Source organism: Mytilus trossulus, chromosome 5 (assembly GCF_036588685.1).
Source record: "Mytilus trossulus isolate FHL-02 chromosome 5, PNRI_Mtr1.1.1.hap1, whole genome shotgun sequence".
NCBI classification, from domain to species: Eukaryota; Metazoa; Mollusca; class Bivalvia; order Mytilida; family Mytilidae; genus Mytilus; species Mytilus trossulus.
Window position 1 is genome coordinate 72,873,946 of NC_086377.1, and position 21,815 is coordinate 72,895,760.

At 32.7% G+C, this 21,815-nt stretch overlaps 1 long non-coding RNA gene across 1 annotated transcript in view; it reads left to right on the top strand.

Moving 5' to 3' along the window:
- The first annotated feature begins 728 nt into the window (after positions 1–728).
- LOC134719155 (uncharacterized) overlaps positions 729–21,815 on the top strand; it is a 54,355-nt gene continuing 33,268 nt past the window's right edge. Inside the window, exon 1 of the long non-coding RNA XR_010107522.1 lies at positions 729–882. This is a non-coding gene — a long non-coding RNA (uncharacterized LOC134719155). The remainder of the gene's footprint in view (positions 883–21,815) is intronic.

Genomic DNA, 21,815 nt, shown 5'->3' on the forward strand with positions numbered 1-21,815 from the left:
TAGAAAGAATCATTTTATTAGTTACTAGCATATTAGTCTACTGCATAGACAATGATGCATAGATTAAGGTTGCATATCCTAGATCCATATACTAGAAAAAAAGTAATATCACAAAATACTAAACTCGAAGGAAAATTCAAAAAGTCCCTAATCAAATGGCAAAATAAAAAGCTCAAAAATATCAAACGAATGGATAACAACTGTCATAATCCTAACTTGGTACTGGCCTTTTCTTATGTAGAAAATTGTGGATTGAACCTGGTTTTATAGCTAGCTAAATATCTCACTTGTATGAGAGTTGCATCAAATTCCATTATATTGATAACGATGCGTGAACTAGACCATCTATTATATCTATACTTTGATGCTTCTGACAATACGTTGTCCTTGTGCGTACATCCATTGTTTTACGTATCGTTCACTGGTGTGTTATCCAAATGTTTTATCAATAGTATTATGTCTCTTGAAACATGTGTTTTGACTCCTTGGTTATTTAAGGAAGATTAGTTAGTCCATCTTTTCGTTTGAGTGTTAATGATGACATTTAGAAACGGGCATTGGACTCAAGTCATTGATATAATTATTATTTTTTATTTGCATTTGTTTGAACAAAAATGTGTTTCCATACCTTCTTTGAATTTCAATATTCATTTTATCATTTTTAGTTCAATATTTATTATGATAATTACAGTTACGATTTTGTATTACACTTAAATGACTTTTGTAGTACATGTATGTACAATTGATGGAAGAGCAGTTCATCATTGCCTCGTTTTGAATAACTGTTTGCTTCCTGCTCTTCTATTCAATTTGAGGTATTACGTTTAAAAGGCGATGAAATTATTTTCAACTAGCGTGATGTAGATGTAATAGCTAAAGAAGGTAAGTAAGATTGTTTCGTTCTATATGTTGCTAGGAAAGATATACTATTATATGTTTTCTTCTATTATGTAGCCTTTGAAAAGCAACTGTGCTTCAACGCAAAAAGGTACATAGTCTTGCATCCTTATAACGTTGGTTTTTAATAACCGGCATACATTCTTCTTGTACCATTAACTTCGTGATAGCATTTGGCAGACAGTGTCGAAGTGCTAGTTAGCTATGTTTGTTATATGTGATTAACAGTGAACATATTTTGTAAAATGTAGATGAGTCATTTTAATTTATTTTAAAAGTTTTAATGGGATTTCAATTTTATCATGTACCTTGTATATTTGTTAGAATGTTTATCAACTAACTGATCAATTAAAATGAGACTAAAATATTGTTGTTCGGTAACATTTTAGGATAAAACAAGGCAAGCTGGCTGTGAATCATTTTGCAAAATGAGATGCTAAATTCTAAACCTAGACCATCGAACCTATGATACAACTTGCTAACCAAGAGTCAGAATAAACATGTCTTTAATATTTTATGTTCTTAGATAAATGGCGAAAAGTACATTGATGTACAGGTTTTTAAGTTTAGAGCTATATTACATCATTTGATACAAAAAGTTCCTAATAATCACTTATTAGACTAGTCCAAGATTACTCTGACGTTCAGCGACTGTTTTACCAGACCATTATTATCATATGTGTCTCAATGACACCAGGCAACATACAATGTTATCAAACGATTGATTAGCATGTCTGTCTCAATGACACAAGGCAACATGCAATATAATCAAACGATTGCTTATCATGTATGTCCCAATGACACCAGATAATAACCACCCATTGATTATGTTGTTCCTCCCATTGACACCAGACAACATACAATAAAATACACTGATTGATTATCATGTATGTCTCAATGACACCAGATAATTTCCCCCTGTTGATTATGTTGTCCCTCCTATTGACACCGGACAACATACAATAAAATACACTGTTTGATTATCATGTTTGTCTCAATGACGTCACACACCATACAACATAATTCACCGATTATTTATGTTGTCTGTCTCAATGACGTCAGACAACATGCAACATATTTCACCAATGGATTATGATGTCTGTCTCACTGACGTCAGACAACAGACAATATAACATATCAATTAAATATATTGTCTGTCTTAATGTCAACAGACAACATATAATAACATCCATCGATTGAATATGTTGTCTGTCTCAGTATCACCAGACAACATATAATAAAATCCATCGATTACGTATGTTGTCTGTCTCAATGACACCAGACAACTTGTACTAGACCAATGATTTTTTAAAACAACAGAGGAAGGACAGCAAAGGATTTATTCCGTCGAAAAGTCAATTGATATTTTATAGTGTGTCTTTTCTATGTTGTGATTATATATTATTGTTTCAGAAAAGGGAGAAGGTTTGGTACCGTTTAAACGTGTAATCCCGCTGCAAATGTTTGCACCTGTCCTAAGTCAGGAAACTTATGTACAGTAGTTGTGGTCTGTTCATGTATTTCCTATGTCTTTCTCGTTTCTCGTTTTATATATATTAGACAGTTGGCTTTCCCGTTTGAATGGTTTAACATTAGTAATTTTTGGGGCTCTTTATAGCTGGCTGTTCGATGAACTTCTTTGAACAAATGAAATTAATGGATTCAACCCTCTTGTTTGATAAGTTCTCTAAACAAGTTGTGTTTATAGATGTTGCATCTAGTGATACCTTTTTATTTTCATTTAACCCCATAATATACTAAATATTTACTACACTCATAATAAAATATATTAAAAAGTACAATATATAAGGTTAAAATTAGCTAATGTATAGAATATAACGTGTCTACCTAAAACCTACGGATGATGTCAACTGTAAATCTCTATATTTACAACCTATGTCTTCCTCTTATGATGAGTCAACATTCAACTTATAATGAATAATAATGTTTTCAAGGTCGAAATTAATGTAATATGACAGAATATATGAAAATATACTTATAAATTACCCGAGTAGTCATTTATAGATTGGGTGAGTGTCATCATAAATATGTCCGAGTTATTGTTCCAGTTTTATAAAATATACAACATGAGAAGTCATTCCATATATTTGCAAATACTTATCTTATATATTGCTCGAGTGTTTTTTTGTGTAGATTGGTTGACTGTTATCTAATGTATTACCTAAGTAATATTTATTTTTGTATATTTGGCGAGGGTTATATGATTTTTTTTCCCTAGTGGTTAATTTGTAGATTGACCGAGTATTATCTATAATATTTCCCAAGTGGTAATTATGGAGATAGAGAAAGTGTTATATATTACAGTACCCATTCGGACAAGTGGTTATTTTTGTCCGATTGGCCACTGCTCATCTTACTTATTACCAAAATGGTTATTGTGTAGATTGGCCGATTGAAATTATAGTAGATTTGCCAAGTTTGACTTATATATTACCGAGTAGTCAAATGTTATCTTTCATATTGAATGATTGGATCTCAATGACACCAGATAATATCCACCCATTGATTATGTTGTCCCTCCCATTGACACCGGACAACATGAAATACGATACACTGATTGATTATCATGTTTGTTTCAATGACGTCACATACCATACAACATAATTCACCGATTATTTATGTTGTCTGTCGCAATGACGTCAGACAACATGCAATGTAACACAGCAATTGAATATGCTGTGTGTCTCAATTACACCAGACAACATAAAATAAAATCCGTCCATTGAATATGTTGTCTGTCTTGTTGTTAACAGAAAACATAAAATAAAATCCGTCCATTGAATATGTTGCCTGTCTTAATGTTAACAGACAACATAAAATAAAATCCGTCTATTGCATATGTTGCCTGTCTTAATGTTAACAGACAACATAAAATAAAATCCGTCTATTGAATATGTTGCATGTCTTAATGTTAACAGACAACATAAAATAAAATCCTTCATTGGATATGTTGTTTGTCTTAATGACACCAGACAACATAAAATAAAATCCGTCTATTGAATATGTTTTCTGTCTCAATGACACCAGACAACATAAAATAAAATCCTTCGATTGAATATGCTGTTTGTCTCAATGACACCAGACAAAATATAATGAAATCCATCGATTGAATATGTTGTTTGTTTTAATGACACCAGACAACATAAAATAAAATCCGTCTATTGAATATATTTTCTGTCTCAATGACACCAGACAACATAAAATAAAATCCTTCGATTGAATATGCTGTTTGTCTCAATTACACCAGACAAAATATAATAAAATCCATCGATTGAATATGTTGTCTGTCTGAATGTCAACAGACAACATATAATAACATCCATCGATTAAATATGTTGTCTGTCTCAATGTCAACAGACAACATATAATAAAATCCATCGATTACGTATGTTGCCTGTCTCAATATCAACAGAAAACATATAATAAAATCCATCGATGACTTATGTTGTCTGTCTCCATGACACCAGACAACATGTAATAGAACAATGATTTTTGAAAACAACAGAGGGAGGACAGCAAAGGATATATTCCGTCGAAAAGTCAATTGATATTTTATAGTATGTCTTTTCTATGTTGTGATTACAATGTATATGCTATTGTACCAGAAAAGGGAGAAGGTTTGGTACCGTTAAAATGTTTAATTTCACAGCAAATGTTTTCACCTGTCCTAAATCAGGAATCTGATGTACTGTAGTTGTGGTCTGTTCATGTAGTTCATACGTGTTTCTCGTTTCTCGTTTTTTATATATATTAGACCGTTGGCTTTGCCGTTTGAATGGTTTTACATTAGTAATTTTTGGGGCCCTTTATAGCTTGCTGTTGGATGAACTTGTTTGATGAGATGAAATTAATTGATTCAACCCTCTTGTTTGATAGGTTCTCGAAACAAGTTGTGTTTATAGGTGTTGCATCTGGTGATAACTTTTTATTTTCATATTACCCCATAATATACTAAATATTTACTACACTCATAATAAAATGTATTAAAACGTACAATATATAAGGTTGAAATTAGTTAATGTATAGAATATAACGTGTCTACTTAAAACCTACGGATGATGTCAAGTGTAAATATCTATATTTACAACCAATGTCTTCCTGTTATGATGAGTCAACTTATAATGTTATCACGCAGTACTTATGCTGCTTATATTTAAAACCTTGTGTTCAAGGTCGAACTTAATGTAATGTGACAGAATATATGAAAATATACTTATAAATTACCCGAGTAGTCATTTGTACATTGGCCGAGTGTCACCATCTTTATGTCCGAGTTATTGGTCGAGTTTTATAATACATGAGTAGTCATTCCATAGATTTGCAAATTGTTATCTTATATTGCTCGAGTGGTGTTTTTTTGTTGTTGTGAAGATTGGTTGAATGTTATCTAATGTATTACCTAAGTAATATTTTTTTTTGTATATTTGCCGAGGGTTATCTGATTTTTTTCCCAGAGGGGTTAATTTTTAGAATGACAGAGTATTGTCTATCATATTACCCAAGTGGTAATTATGGAGATTGGGAAGTGTTATATATTACATTACCCATTCGGACAAGTGGTTATTTTTTTCAGATTTGCCACTGCTCATGTTATTTATTACCGAAGTGGTTATTGTGTAGATTAGGCGATTATAATTGGCCGATTGTTATTATTGTACTAGATTTGCCAAGTTTGACTTATACATTTACCGAGCAGCCAAATGTTATCTTACATATTGCATGACTGGATTTTTTTTTGTATTTTGGGTGTAGTTTAATATATAACCTACGTGGTTGTTTTACAACGTGTTACCGTATATATTTATAAGACTTAGATCGACGTCCGGTCTCTAATCGACGTCCGTTCATTGAATCGATGTCCATATCTGAAATCACAATAAAATAACATTGCAAATCGACGGCTAATTGCTCGTCTATTCGACATCCTTTTTTTGTTGTTCTCAAATCGACGTGCAATTTTCGGATTCTTTAATTGACGTCCGTTTTATAGAGTTGTCGCAGTGAAATCACAACTAGGTTGAACCTGAAACACAAAAAGTTGTTGAAAAAAAATAATACTTCTCAACAATTGGCTGTATGTTTTAATTGTTTCTATTGTTCGAGTCTGTATACTGCCCTCTATATGTCTTTTGATTATCTTTGTTTTTGACAAAACGAGACAGATAATATAAACAAAGATCAATTCAAATATGACGTTCTTGCCGTGCTTTGAACTATAATTGTTTATAATTTTATAATAATAATTTTATACATTTGATTTAATACACATTTAATAATTTATAATTCTGGTTCCTTTGATAACTAATTATTCATTGTGATGATGGAGAGTTGTCTCATACCACATCTTCTTATTTATATATATCTTTCTGTAAATTTTCAGTCATTTAGAGCTTTGTTAAAAGTTTCACATGTTTCCATGGCAACGGCAATCATTTTGAAAATTCCAAAGTCGAAAGTCTCATCTATACATGCCAGTTAAAATTAACAGTAAGATTCATTAAGTTCGGAGAATTTTGACAATACATGTATTTGACAGTTTTGTAGTTTCCATGGCAACGTTGGTCATTTTGGAAATTCAAACTTCAAAAGTATCATGCACACTTGACAGACAACAATCACATTAAGTTTCATCAATTTTTGAGCATTTTTACATTTTTGCTGATTTCCATGGTAACAGAGACAATTCCAATTTTTTTAATCACAGATGCAACATTGGTTCATGTTAGAGAATATGCCATAAAAGTTTCAATGGATTTGACCTACCATTATAATTGAGTAAATGCAACTTTTTTAGAATTTACCATAGGGTCTAATGGTAAATGTATATCAAGTTTCCATGGTAATGGCAGCCATTTTGTAATTGATAAATATGGTCAACACATCTTGGCATGTCAGGCAACATTCCCATAAAGTTTCATCAGGTTGGGTCTTTTAATGAAAGATTGAATGGATTTGCTATTTTGATTTTTTTCCACATTTTTGCTGTTTCCATGGTAAAGGCACCCATTTTATAGTTCAAAAGGTGGACTGGAACTCTAAAGTCAGTGGTCTTTGTTACAGTAAAGTATCATTAAGATTGGTTCCATTAACTCTGAGAAAACTGCCACACAAAAGTAGGTTGAAGAAAAATAATAATAAGAATAAGATTAAAGAAACAGAGGAAAAGTAATAGGGCACACGACATTGCCGATCGGGTGACGTCGTTTGGGTGACATAATTAAAATAATGACATTTAAAAAAAGATACTCTTTTGTATTCGAAGTTTTTGCAGTTTTGTTTTGTCTAAACAAATTGACGCTCAAAATTAATATAGTATTGTGGAATTTTTTTTAACTTAAACACCGGTTAGTAGCATAATAATCCTGTCACGTATGAATTTGGTAAAAAACTGGAAATGTGAAAGTTTACGGGCGGTAGGTGCAACAGGATACCGACAGCTCTTATGGCTCGTCAGGGTGACAGCTAACAAGTGGATCCATGAAAATTTGATTTAAAACCTGTATTCATTCCAAAAAATTATTGAGAATTTTCTGAGGATTATACTATTTAAGGCAACAAGAAAACTTCCAGAATTTAATGCAAAGTATGTTTAAAGTCTTTCGCCAAAAATTACTATCAATTTCTTCTTCTCCTATGTTAAGGGAACACGATACAGTAGCAGGGGCAGATGATAATGTTTTAAAACCTGTTGGTGTTGTTTTCGCGACGTTGGTAACCAGATCGTTGTAATTTTGCGATGTTTGTAATAAGAACGTTAAATTTCGCGACGTCGCTTTAAATTAGGTCATATTTTCGCGGAATATTCACTGACGTCATAATCAGGTTTCGCGAATCTCAAAAAAGTACCTGCTAAAAAAGCGCCTATGTCGTTTCTAAAAGACTGCAAAATCTGCCATAGAGCAGTGAGATCAAAGGAAATACTGGATATGAACAAACATAAATCTAATACAGCTTTGCATGACGAATTGAAGAAAAGGTAAAAGACACAGCAGAGAATTCTGACAGTATAACATGGAAAGACGGAAGAAGAATTTTTGAGCTTTTTATTCTGGCAAAAACACTGAATAACTGCCGAAACTGTACGGCCAAACGGAATCTGCGCAACGTACTAAGAGAAAGAAAAATTGCAAGGATTTCGGAGCTATCCTACTATTCGTTGCTTAAACTGTAACATGTTGAATAACATTTTAACAAATAAGACACATTACAAAACAAAAGGACCTGCTATTTCTAACATCACCACAAACATGACAAAAGCTGCAATAGCTAATTATGAGTATAGATTTTATATAGATTGGATCGTTGGTTTTCCCGTTTGAATGGTTGTACTCTAGTAATGTTAGGGCCGTTTATAGCTTGCTGTTTGGTGTGAGCCAAGGATCCGTGTTGAAGGCCGTACCTTGACCTATAATGGTTTACTTTTATAAATTGTTACCTTGATTGAGAGTTGTCTCATTGCCACTCATACCACATCTTCCTATATCTATTAAAAGCTATTTAACGTCCAGCGGCAAATATTTAATTGAGCATTTATGATATCAACATGTCATTTTAATGAAACAAAAAGAAAAAAGAAAACATATGAACCCGTGATTAATTAGAAAATTTTAACAAAATATATGGCGCGAAGGGTGGCTGAATCGGGTCTAGTGTTGGGAGATTTGAAATTCATACAAACAAGTAATTACTACGGCGTGGGGTACAGCTGTGCAATATTTTTCATTACGAGAACATTTATTTTCACTCATTGATAATGTAGTCAATAATACAATCTTGAATTGAAAGATAATCAGAATCAAAATAGTTTGTGTCTTTATTTTTTTCTTCTTGTATAGCATTGGGCAGACTGCAAATTGAATGGTCAATTGTTATTGTACGGCCGAATTTAACAGACAACCAATAAAATAACAAAACCGACTGCATATGCGAGACCCTCATAGGTTGGCAAGGTCGTACAACACCCATATTCGTAAATAAAAATTGTAAATAAAGAAGTCTCTCATCCTGTTCTGGACTTGCCTTGGTTCATAAAAAAAATTGCAGAGTTTAATTGATTTTTTTAAAAATATATGATATTATATGTGTATATTTGTATGTACAAAAGGTGTCAATAAAAGTCCGTTAAAAAGATTAAAAAAATACATTGGTATCGTTTTTGTTTTGAATTTAAGCAAAATGTTGCAAATAGATGCAGAATGTCACACGTTAGTTTGTTTATTTGGTTTATTTTTTGTGTATATCAATCTGGATTTTATAGACCAAAACAAGAAAACGTCCGTTCACATGCTGTTAAAAGGGCTTGCAATTCAATGGTGTCGTTTGTTATTGTATATCATATTTGAATTTCGTACATTGTTTTGTTCTTAACTCAGGCCGTAAGTTTCCCGTTTGAGTTGTTTTGCATTTGTCATGTAGGGTCTTTTCATAGCTGACTATGTGGTATGGGTCTTAATCATTGTTGAAGCTGTCCGATGTTCTATAGTCGTTAACGTCTTTGTCATTTGGTCACTGGTTGAGATTTGCCTAATTGGTAATCATACCACGTCTTCTTATTTGTATAAGCATCTCCCTTTTGAACTTCATGGTATTGCGAGATATAATTTGAAGTATCGACAAATGTACACTAATTGCAGACAGACATACAGATCAGAAAGTGTACACACGTTCAAGCTCGTCGCTGTCAAGCTTATGAACAAATATGAAGTCATGCAGTAGCGTTGTTTCTGAGAAAAGTAACACAATTATAGTTAGACGATGGAACAGAAGAACGAATAAAGTGTTTTCAATATATCTCTATTTCTAGACAAACAAGTACGCCAATATTCATACAGTTACGCCGTATGAAAGGTAATGCAACTTATCTATTGATAAAGACATCCTTGAATATTATTCTCTAATACTAGCTGTTGTACTTTCTTTTAAATGTTATACTACAACTTCATGTTCAGTCCACTGAGGCAATTATGACATGAAATTGCACAAAACAACTCAAACTATAGGACAAACAGTACTCCTTATATTCTAAATTTGAAAGATGAATATGTTTTGAATGTAAAAAGAAAAAAATCCAAGTACGTCGGGGCCTTTTAAAACTGACAGGTTTTGTCATTGTTGGCGGTTATACGGTTGTTAATTAATGGTATCACCTCACTTAATTTTTTAATTTTGGTTCACATTTTACCATGTTAGGGCCTTTGCAATAATGTTGGCTATCATCTTTCGGTACATGAAGCAATTTAAAGCTAATGTCGGACGGAGCAGCACCAGTATACTTCTATAAGATTTTTTCTGTTTTGCCGTACATCTGATAAAGTGATCTGCTGGGATCCTTTTTTATATCCTTTTTTTTTATTATGAAAAGGTTCTTGTCCAAATTCCGTTTCGTAAATGTATAGCCTCATGTTTAGCACAAATGTTTAGCGATTTTACGAATAACCATCTTATGAATTTTTATGATAAGTATCAATACTTTGGAAAACACCTTCATATACTTGACAGCATAGTCGGGAACGGCGGGAATGATTTCAAGACGTTGGTGCGATTAAAACTTTATATAACGTAATTTAGCGCCATACTGACAGACATCGTAAAAAATTCAGGTATATGGCTTTTATTGAAAAAAAAACAGCAAATGAACCCATATTTTTTTTTCTTTTGCAATCAGTCAAGTACTGTTTCAAGAACACTCCGCCCAAATGTCAAGAAAAAATCAACGATCAATTTTTTTCTGCACTTCCGAAAAGACGCAAAAATATGGTCAATTTCATTATTTCGCATTTATCAATCTAAATCCGGGAAACGATTATTTGGTTTAACCTTAAACTTGTTAAACTTGATGCCATGGATCAAGGGAACGTTTTACAAAAAACCCGGTGAAGTTATGACTTTTTGTTTAAAAGTATTGTCATTATTTATGAATTTTCGGGAATTTTCTTACAAATATGCAAATTTCGAGCCAAATAATATTAATCTCAAACAATAAGTCATAAAGGTACTTTTTTCTTTTCATATTCGGAAAGTACACATTTAAATTGACCTACTATCAAAATTTTAGGAAAAAATCATCGAGGGATCTCTACTGTATCGTATGCCCTTAAACTCCATGCAATCTCCCTTTATGATCAATAAATTGAACTGTAAAACAATACCTAGTATCTTCCAGATGTTTATGCTCGATGTTGAAGGTCATACTTTGACTTGCAATTGTTCACATCTTGATCCAGTCTAGAAAATTTTTAATCAGTAATATAGGAAAAGCAAGTCTTTGTAGTTTTTTTTTATCCAGTCGAAATGTATTGGAGACAGTGTATATATTAAGGACGAAATTAGAGGCGCCAGTAGTTAGACCATCTAACGTCGTATAAACCAGTCAAACGTGTATTGCTGTTATAAATGTCGTTTAACCTTAAGCACCTTTTAAAACTGTTTTAGTTATCATATTATGTAGAGAATCATCAATTCAAGGCCATTCAATATCTTAAATAAAACTAAATTAATTAGATATATTTTCATCTGATATTGGACAAAAGATGTTGCCCTTTTATGTAATATAAGTTACGAGTATCTAAAAACGCTTATTAAACAGCCAAATGGATTCACAAAAGTGAAAATAGGAGTCACAAATCCGATTGAATACAATTATCTGCCCAATTTTATTGATTCTGTACCGATTGTTTCAAATATGACCAGAGATAAATGCGCCTAGTCCGACCTTGAACAAATGAAGAACTAAAGAAAAGAACTGCCTACGAATCATAAAACAACAAATATATGGATTAAACATTGAAACCTTATCAATAAACTCATCATAGATACCAGGACTAAATTTTGTATATACGCCAGACGCGCGTTTCGTCTACAAAAGACTCATCAGTGACGCTCGAATCCAAAAAAGTTAAAAGGCTAAATAAAGTACAAAGTTGAAGAACATTAAGGACCAAAATTCCAAAAAGTTTTGCAATCCAGTTAAGGTAATCTTTGCAAAATTTCGGAATGAACTTCACGCTTCAGTTTTCACTCATTTTTAATGTCGATCAAGTCGAATGTGTATTTTACATCGATTGATACTAATATTTTTATACTCACTTGACAAATTAATGATAATAAGCAATCCTAATCATTTGGCATGATTTGGTAACTGTAAATTAAGAATTTTATTTCGATGTTTTTATTACTGAGATATATGCAACCGAGTTATAATTGCAACACTTTAAACTCCCATTTTGAAAATTTGTATATGAAGAAAACAGTATTTTTCTCAATATCGTAGAAATTAAAATCGAATTTTAGTTTTAAATGACAAAATTGCAACAATAAATGTACGCAGTAATTTATGAATTTACAGTATTCCAAGCTTGAATAACGAAAGGTTACACAGGACCTTATAGTATTGACCATACAAATTGAAGTTTAAAACTTGATAAATGTTATCTAAATAACCTGGTATTCCTCCTATATAAATCATAATACTCATTGGACATGCATATCACCATAAAAATCAGTATGCCCCTCTCTCTATTTTATTGTATTTGCTTACCAAAAAAAAATCAGCTTGACCTTTGATGGATGGTTGCTTCGTTTGCAATCCTCAACACATTTCATTTATTTTGTATTGATTATCTTCAGACGCATTTATATGTTGTAAAATGTGAGATATTTTCAAATCTTAACAGTTAATCAAACTTCTGGTTACTTGTTCCAAAATCGGTTAGCATCATGTCTATAAAGTGTCGGTAATAGCCTTAGCTTGAATTTGTAACGTTCGCTGTCGGCACTATAACAGTAAATCTGGATAACAGCAATATGTTATTTGAGTATGTTATAATATCATTTCTACATTTTTCAAAGAATTGTGTTAACACATTATGAAACAAAATGATAATGATGATGTTTAGATATGATTCCTCAATTTTAAATACGTAATGTTTTCAAGATGCATGCATACAATTTTAAAATGTTGTGAAATGTTCAAAAAACATGTCACTTAAATATTTCTTTGAACATTTTTCAAATTATGTTGATAACTAAAAAAAAACAACATTGCCTAAGAATAATTACACATATGCCATAAGTAGAACCTTATTGTCATACATATTATGCTACCTATAAACAAGGTTTTATCCACTGTTTTCTACAGTAAAACATTCCTGTGAAAGCAATAAGGATTATGACAGTTGTTTTCCATTCGTTTGTTGTGTTTAAGTTTCTGATTTTGCTATTTGATAAATCACTTTTCGATTTGTGCATTGCTTTGGAGTTCGGTATTTTCGTTATTTTACTTTCTACATAACATCCGATTTTTTTTAACAACGATTTAATAAGAAGCCTTATTGACATTTTTTGAAAATATTATTTGATTCCTAGATTTATCAGAGCATACACACGTTGAATGCTTATTTCAAACATTTTCAGTTTCTTAAGTAAAACAAACCCTTCTTTTTATAAATTGTTACTTGGATTGAGAGTTGCCTTATTGGCACTCATACCACATCTTCCTATATCTACCTTCTGAATAATTATATATAAAAAAACGTGCTTACAGTACATTTTAAGTGTTTTTTGTTCATATTCCAATTATTCAGTCACATGTCGAGTTAATAAAGCTATGTCGACCTAACTAATATAACTATTCAATACCAAATATGTCATGATAAAATGATAAAATGAAATGTACTAACTGCATCATATTGTGTCACGTTAAATAACTTACTTGTCTGTGCGATACAAATGAATCGAAGACAACTGGCTACATTGAAAAACTAAGCTAATGGAGAATAATTTATCTGCTGCTGCTAAATAAAGATATGTCAACTCGTCCCTCACATGCATAAAACTTTAATCTTATTAAGAAAAAGACCCACTCGTCAAACTAATGCCCCCAACAAAACACCAGTTTAATACCTATATGTAAAGATAGAAAAACACGCAGGACACATAAAATCTGACGGAAGAATTGCCAACTAGCCCCAATAGTTAAAACTTATTACTGAGAACAAACAAGATCTTAAACTTGATTTACTAATGAAAATTATACATATATGCAACCCTTGCTTTTTTAAGATATCGAAACGTGTTGTGTTTATCGCATTGCGTGATTACTGTTATTACTTAAGATTAAAATAAAAACGTGTACAAATTGTCAGACTCTCCCATCCGTAATTTAGTCAATGTATACTACACTCAAAAATGAAAACATTGAATAATACAGTGAATAAAGTCGAACCAAGCTGATAAAGAGAAAATTATGTTTCCACTTGTAACCTCCGGATGATGTCAAGTTGAAATCGTTAATAATCACACCCTTCATCTTCCTGTTATGATGAGTCTACATTCAATTAATACTTTTACCACGTAGTACTTATCTTGTTTATACATATTTTCAAGGTCGAACTAAATGAACAACACTATCAGAAATGTACAGTCTGACTTATCACATATATTTCCCGATTGTGGTCTTTTTGGGAGACTGGTCGTGTTTAATTGGTAAACATTATATTTGTCCATCTGATGAGTTAAGCCATTTTCAATTGATTTTTATAGTTCGTTCTTGTGATGTACTGTTATACCACTGTCCCAGGTTTGGGGAGGGTTGGATCCCGCTAACATGTTTAACCCCGCCACATTATTAATGTATGTGCCTGTCCCAAGTCAGGAGCCTGTAATTCAGTGATTGTCGTTTGTTTATGTGTCACATATGGGTTTTTCGTTCTTGTTTTTACATAAATAAGGCCGTTAGTTTTCTCATTTGAATTGTTTTACATTGTCTTATCGGGGCAATTCATAGCTGACTATGCGGTATGGGCTTTGCTCATTGTTGAAGGCCATACGGTGACCTATAGTTGTAAATGTCTGTGTCATTTTGGTCTTTTGTGGATAGTTGTCTCATTGGCAATTATACCACATCTTCTTTGTTATATTACTTGTATTCGTCTGTGCTTCAAAACTGTTTCTGTTCCTGATAAGATATTTCAGATTGCTGGGGTCTGATGCATTCTGTTGAACCCTTTTATATACAATTCAGTTGAATAAAGAAAATACATGGTCATGATAATTAGAAACAAAAACAAAATTATTAAGACAGTCCCCCCCAAAAAAAAAAATCATTGTTGTGTTTGCAGTGAAATCTGGAAGACACACAACAGCAAATATTACAATACTATTATTTCAATTATGTTTTTGATATGAATAATATTGTTATCACATCAGATGATTTTAAAATTGTATTGATGTATCGAATAGAATTGATATATGTAAGAGGCGGTACCAAATTAATTTGAAAAATTATATACTAGTTGTTCTTTTTGTCCACGGCAGGGTAATCTTTTATAAAAAATAATTGTATATTTCAAGATGATGATGTAAACTTGCATATGAAGGATACCTCGTTCTAACTAGAATTACTACTGACAACCAGTGTCAGTTGAGTGTTGGTAACTAGGAGATAGCTGTATTGTATTTTAAGTTCGACGGCATCAGTTGGTGATTTTATGGTCGCAAATTAAGTTTAGTGGTGACATGTTAGTGGAGTATCAAATCACCAATTGATGCCGTCGGCGCTTAAAACACAATATTGTTATCTACATTCTTAAGAGAATGATAGAAAACAACGTAAAACCACACATTCAAAATATGTCATACGTTGTCTGATTTTTACGAACGTTTTCGAAGCATCAACTATTAATTGATGCCATAAAAATTGGTGACATTAACCAATAAAAAACTTTACCCACAATGTTGCATCATTAAAATTTTGATGTACTTTCATTTCGTATGTCTTCCTAACATTTTATCCCTATATATACCAACCTGCACAAATTGCCGTCTAAACCGTAAATATTTTGTTTTGAATTAAAATTCAGAACATAATAGCTCATGATAGACTGCATTGGGGAAACAACCAAGGACAAACCCAGCAAATGTTAAAAATGTCACATTTCTACTTGTATCTGAAGATGTCACATTTCTACTTGTATCTGAAGATGTCACATTTCTACTTGTATCTGAAGATGTCACATTTCTACTTGTATCTGAAGATGTCACATTTCTACTTGTATCTGAAGATGTCACATTTCTACTTGTATCTGAAGATGTCACATTTCTACTTGTATCTGCAGATTTCACGTTTCTACTTGTATCTGAAGATGTCACATTTCTACTTGTATCTGAAAATGTCAAGTTAAAATCGTTTATATTTACGATCTATATCTTCCTGTTTTGATGAGTCAACATTCAAGTCATACTTGTTATCACGGTGAACATGTAGTACTTATATGAAAATATGTTTTCTAAATTTTAATTTCTAGAGTAAAATGTAGAGTTGGTCGATTGTTTTTAATCAGAATTTCTTATATTCTTCAATGTTGTTTTTTTCTGGTCAGATATATCGCTACATATAACTGCGTGTTGATGCGCCCTGTTGAGATGTTTAATACGCAACTCGATCAAATTAATTAATTCAATAGTATTGTCCACATTATTATACTTATTACATGCACAATTATTTAAACAAAAAAGGTGAACATTCAATAATATATTTTTACGTTTTACTATTTCAAGACTATGCCAGGTTAGATAGATGGTTGATGTCTTCATTAAACACGATTCACCCCGCCACATTGTTGGTGAGCCCGTCCTTAGTCAGAAGCATGTAGTTCAGTGATTATTCATGTCTGTTACAATTGCTTTTCTTAAAAAAATGGTTTGTTATAGATTAAGACAGTTTTTTATGTTTCATGTCGATGTCTTTTATAGCCGTATATATAGTATGGGGTTTTCTCGTTGTTGAAGGCCATGCGTTTGTTTACAATTGCTTACATCCATTTCATTCGAGATTTGAAGGATACTTTTTTCATTGGCAATCATTCCACATCTCTTACTTTGATATCAATCATGTTTTTTAAGTGAAATCAGAATCCTATAGGATGTGATGATAGCGGCCGGTTTGTTATTCGATATTTAATATCCAACCGGCTGCTAGCAGTCTGTTCGATATTCAAATTTAGTTGAAAATCATAAAAAAAATATAATATTTGATAACATTAAAAGAATGATTTTCAAAGTTGAAAGGAGTGAAACGATACGTAGAAAATCGTTTTATGACCCCTTCAAGTTGTCTTAAACTTTCGTGATACTCGAATATTAACCCTTATCAATGCTTATGTAAGTTGCGTATGTGTCTTTATGTAATATAGTTTTCTATCAATAAAACTACATCAATACTTTAATTTATATCTAATAATTCTTAAAACAAAAACAAAAACCTTTCCTTACCAGTCCAGACTTCGCAATTAAAATAAAACATCTAGATGACGGAGATACTTCCAACCGGAACTACGTCACCTACATGCTTTACTCTACCTGTACCCCAGTTTTGTTTTTTCTATTTTTTCAGTAACCTTATTACTACTATAGAATATTACGTGGGGAGGTTGGGTGGGTAATTATCAGGTGGTAAGTAGAAAACTTCATTCATAAAATCTGAATTTGAAAACAAATTTAGAATTTCATTTCATTCATTTTCTACTTACCACCTGAGAAATATACATACGGATAGATTACAAAGCCTTACCTCTCTGGTGGTAGGGTAATTTTCTATGGCTCTGCGTCTCTTCATCCTGGGTATAATCTTTACTTTATACCACTTGTTCATTTTTAAAAACATTCTTCTGTACACTATACAATATTTACAATGTCTTTATTTTTTTCTTCTTTTCTTTAGTCTTTTTATCTTTTTTTTTTTTTTTTTTCGAACTGCACATTACAGTTAAAATATATCAGTCTTTTGGTTGATTTTAAAAACAATCTGTTATATACACATCAGGATAAAACCTTAACATCTACATTTCTCAAATAAAACTTGATGAAAGTTGTATCAGTAGACCAATCAGCGGACTCTAAAATACTCTTCATACTAGCCCCATTGAATAAGGCCCACGAAGGTCCAATTGCTCTCGTACTGTGAGCTTTAACTTTAAAATCTGTATTTACATATGCCATTTTGATGGTATTCACTAACCATCTAGAAATTGTTTGTGATGTAACCGGTTTGAATGGTTTAACCGTTGACAAGAAAAGTTTTCCTTCATCTTTCCTTGTTTCTTCTGTGCGTTTCAAATAAATCGCAATGGCTCTTTTAGGATCCAATTTTTTATTGTGTTCAAAGTAAGGCACAAAAATTTTAGTTCCATAATGATTTGGTCTATCTTGTTTTGATAAACCTGGTCTCAAGAAAACAAGTCCTTTCTTCTGAACATTCACAAACCCCTCTCCTATCCTCAGTGCTTGTAAGTCTGAGCACCTCCTGAACGTTGTGATTGCTGTAAGAAAAACCACTTTATAAGTTAAGCATTTAATATCAGCTTTCAATAAAGGTTCAAAAGGAGACTTTTGCAACATGTCCAACACTTTTTGTCAATCCCATTCTGGGACTAAATTTACTTTAGGCGGTCTAGAATTGAAAACCCCTCTAAGTAGTCTAATAATATAGGGATGTTGCCCAATTGGAACATTATCTATTGGAGATAGCAAAGACGATAACATTGACCTATAACCTGCTATAGTACGGTATTGTAAACCTGAAGTGTACAAATGAGATAACAAATCTGCACATTCTGCTAAAGTAGCTGCATAGGGATCTTTTTCCCGTTCACTACACCAACTATGAAATCTTTTGAATTTACAAGCATAGTCTTGCTGTGTGCCAGATCTCCATGATGCTCTGAGAAGCTTTCTAGTTTCTCTTGAAAATCCCTTATTTCTGAAATTTTTGTGGAGAGCAGCCAGGCTGTTAGCGTGAACACTTCGGGATTTGGATGGTAAATGTTTGTTTTTGGTTGATACTGAAGATTTTGCCTTATTGGTAGTTTTATTGGACTTGCTACTGATTTTTGAAGAAGCTCTGTGTACCAATGTCTTCTTGGCCACATTGGAGCTATCAGAATTAGTCGACAATTGAATTGACTCATGTGTTTTAGTACTTTTGGAATTAGACATATTGGTGGAAATGCATATGCCCACATTTTTTCCCATGAAATCGACAGAGCGTCTACTGCTAGAGCACTGGGATGAGGTATCCAAGCACAAAACACTGGTCTCTTGTGATTGTGTACTGAGGCAAACAAATCTATTGTTGGTTCTCCCCACATTGCAAACACTGATTGAACTATCTGATTGTTCAGTGTCCACTCTGTGGGTTGTATTTTGTTTCGAGACAGATGATCTGCAAGAACGTTTAATTTCCCCGCTATGTGAGCTGCTCTGAATGTCAGATTGTTCTGAATAGCCATTCTCATTAGACACCATGTCTTGTAACAAAGGTGTATGGACTTGGTGCCCCCTTGTTTGTTTACATATTGAACGACTGTTGTGTTGTCGCATTTGAGTAGCACATTTTGATTTTGTAATTGTGGTAGGAAATGTTGTACTGTTCGAATTACAGCTTCCAATTCCAAGAGATTTATGTGTTGTTTCTGTTCTTGAACAGACCAAAAACCTTGAAAAATCTGATTGTTCATGTGACCCCCAAACCCTGTCTTTGAAGCATCTGTTGTTATTGTGAGGGTTGCCGACCACTGGTGTAATGATTTGCCCTTGGTAGTGTTTGCTCTGTCCAACCACCAATTCAAATGATCTTTTAGGTGTTGAGTAAATGGAATTCGATAAGTAAGATCTCTGGTAGATGGTTTCCAGAAATGAAGTAGATGTAATTGGATAGGCCTCATATAAAGGCGTGCATTGGGGATCAATTCTATGCAAGACGCTATCAAACCCAACAACATTAGATAATCTCTTGCGGTATTGTGTCCCTTCATTAAGCTTATCACTAACATTTCTAATTTTAAAATTCTTTCCATAGTTGGAGAAACTATCTCCTTCTTGAAATTGAACAATGCCCCTATGTAAGTGATCTCTTGTGATGGGATAAGAGAAGAATTTAGAAACATTTAGAAATATGAATAAAATATATATTAAAAGCCCCCTCCCCAAAAAAAACAAAATATAGTGACACAGCTTAAAGGACGATGAGACCCCCCTGTTCTGTCATTGTCCATAAATTTCGACGAAATCATAGACTCTGTATGTATAAAGATTGTATAAAAGGATCTCCAAGAATAATGTCATCTTCAATTTCTACGGAGGGCTTAGATTTTTCAGCAAAAAAATATCAACATTTCAGGACAAAGAGCGCATTGCAATGTTAAGATCCCCCTTATCTCTCAATCTGCTTAATATTAAGTAGACAATTAGTTGATAGGAAGATACAAACGTGACTTAAATGAATTTGGGTACACTTCCTGTCATAGACAATAGGTAGTGTACCCAAATTCCTTTTAGTCAGTTTGTATCTACCTATTGAATAAATTTCTGAATAATATAAGAACGATTGAGAGATTAGGGGGCTCTCACCATTGCCCTGTACCCTTTGTCCTAAAATTTTGATAATTTTTACCTGAAAAGTGACAATATAAGCCCTCCATAGATATTGAATATGACAGTATTCTGGAAAATCCTTCTAATACAACCTTTATATGTACAGAGTTTATGATTTATTAAATTGTGTGGACATTGAAAGACCAGGGGGTCTCAACCTCATTTTAGCGGTCCCAGGTAGGTTTTCCCAATACACTTTGAATATCCAACTGGCACTTTGGGCGCTCCGTAAACATGAAAGACAGGAAGTGTACGCCAATTCCTTTTAATCACGTTTGTATCTACCTATTGAATAAAATGTCTGAATAATATTAGAATATATCAGTCCTTTTAACTATGAAAATCATGCTTTTAATGTTATTAAGTAATTTTTTTTTTCAACTTAATTTTGAATATCCAACCGGCTGCTAGCAGCCGGTTGGATATTGAATATCGAATAACGAATAACGAACCGGCTGCTTACTTCACATACATGTTCAAAAATATAAAATTACCCTTCATATTTTAAAAAGAAACATCCCACGGTGTTGATTTGGAGCTAAACTATTGAATAAGTATATTATGTAATCGTTCCGTTTTCTATGCAATTAGTTAACTATCATTTGTATATACTAGGTAATGGAAAAGTTGAGCGCTAAAAAAACATTTTTAACCCTGTCACAATCTGTATGTGCCTGTCCCAAGCCAATTCATGAGCCTGCAGTTCGGTGGTTGTCGTTATTTCATGTCTTCCGTATTTGTTTTAATAAATGGCTTTGTTATTAGTATGCTTGAATTGTTTCACATTTGTCATGTCTTGGCCTTTTACAGCCGACTATACGGTATGGTTTTTTCTCATTGACGAGGGCCACACGGTTGCCTATAATTTTGAACCTTCACTTCTTTTAAACTCTGGTTGATATTTGTCTCACTGGCAATCAACCCACTTCCCCGAATCTTTATACTAAGTACTGTTTATCCGTCATATGAATTGAATCCTATTTAAACTTGTCCTTTATAATGCAAGTGTTGTTTCTGTAATTTTCTTGAATATTTGAAGGATTGCAAGTCAGTGAAAGTTCAATGATCAGTTAATATTGACAATAAAAGACCTCCTCACAAAATAGGCTATTGAAATTACCCCGCCCTTCGGGATCGGGTTTCTGAAAATCCCTTCTTGTTCGGAAGTCTTTTAATGTCAATATTGACTTGCCGTTGAACTTTTACTGTAAAAGGAAGTTTGCATTTTATCAAGAAAGTAAACTCTTGATTTTAAGTTCACCCCTTTTCTTATGAAATTAATGTTTTTGTATCTGATAAGCTAGGTGATCGTGGCGCAAGGATATGATTTAATGTTTTACGTGTACATTTATTTTAGCCTCCTTACTACTATAACAATGGATGAATTCAAAGTCGGTTTTTAACGTCTATTGATAACTATAAGAGGCATATATAGGCTGACAAATGTCTTCATCTGTACACACCTTTTA